General features: G+C 26.2%; 1 long non-coding RNA gene across 1 annotated transcript; it reads right to left on the bottom strand.

Moving 5' to 3' along the window:
* Positions 1–377: 377 nt before the first annotated feature.
* LOC111639832 lies at positions 378–991 on the bottom strand. The gene is made up of 3 exons (XR_002759154.1): positions 643–991; positions 524–579; positions 378–446 (listed from the first exon to the last, which is right to left on the bottom strand). It is a non-coding gene; the product is annotated as an uncharacterized LOC111639832 (long non-coding RNA).
* Between the last annotated feature and the right edge of the window lie 333 nt (positions 992–1,324).

The following is a 1,324-nucleotide window of genomic DNA, read 5'->3' as shown; positions in this document are numbered from 1 at the left end:
AATCTTCATTAACTCTGATACATTCAATCTATCCACCCCATTGTAACAGAGGGGTGGAACACATCTAATATCTCATGCTGTGTTAGACTTAATTAAATTTCGCCAAAAAATATTTAGTAACATTAATGCTCTAATGCACAAACCTCTCTGCAAAATTTCAGAAATTTTCCACAAAAAGTACGAGAGTTATTAAATAGAAACTGCAATTGTAAGAAATTTATTTTTAAAAATCTGTAAATATTTCAATATTTTGATAATTTTTTTTCTATTAAATCCTCTGTCCAATGCGTTAAAATATGTCGTTACAGTAAATGATTTCTCTTTGTTGTTATTTCAATTGAATATTTATGAATTAATATTAATTAAGTTTTATTTTATTCAGCCATTTCATCAAAAGTATGGAATTTTTTCACTTGAAGCATGCAATTCCTAACTAATACGAGTCCCTAACAACATTATTATGTAAACGAATGTAGTTTACTTCAATTAATTTAGATAGAAATCGTTAAAATTTTCAACTTACATGTTCGTAATTGTTTTCTATGGCACAGAAGCGAAATGCCGCTTGACTTTCAATCTCTGAAATTCATCTCGTATAAATTAATTAAGCTTTTTAGAAACTCCTACTTCTAATATACTTACTACAATACATATCGACTAATTTTTCTACAAGTTGGCCTTTGGTAAATACCAGAAAGCATGCAGCAATCATTGCTTTAATAATCAGCTTCATGGTTTTCTTCAATATGTCAGACACAGTAAATTTATTCTATGCACAACAAACATTTGTATCTATATATATACTTTTAATATTATTAGGGTTATAGGTTTATTAACATCGTAAATAGGTTATTATTGTGAATGAAATAAAACAGATTTTATAATCTTTAAATATATTTTCCTACGCTCTAATTAAGAATTATAGTCATCAATATTAGATTGAATATTAATGATCTGATTTTCTGAATGATCATATTTTAATGTATTATTATGCTAGTTAATTACGTTATTCAAAAATTTAATAATATTCGTCTCAAATTGAGTACAAATAAGTTAATCTATTGTAAAGAGTTTATGCACGGTTTTTATTAGAGATGAAAATGAGTAATTTATTTCTAAATTTTGTGATTATTTTTAAATAACTGATGATTTTGCTTGCGTCAAAATACATTAATTTTGTATATTTAAGTGCATTAGTTGTGACTAATTTCAAAATGAATTTAATTATTTATATAGAGTTATATATGCTTTCGAAATTGGCTTCTATATTATATCGTTTGCAAGTGGATAAAACCTTCGAACACTGGTCCCGGGTTTCCGCCTT

Source organism: Centruroides sculpturatus, unplaced genomic scaffold, assembly GCF_000671375.1.
Source record: "Centruroides sculpturatus isolate CEXI.00-Female unplaced genomic scaffold, Cexi_2.0 scaffold995, whole genome shotgun sequence".
In the NCBI taxonomy this organism is placed as follows: Eukaryota; Metazoa; Arthropoda; class Arachnida; order Scorpiones; family Buthidae; genus Centruroides; species Centruroides sculpturatus.
The sequence above is the reverse complement of the archived record's forward strand: the minus strand, read 5'-3'. Positions and strand labels throughout refer to the sequence as shown.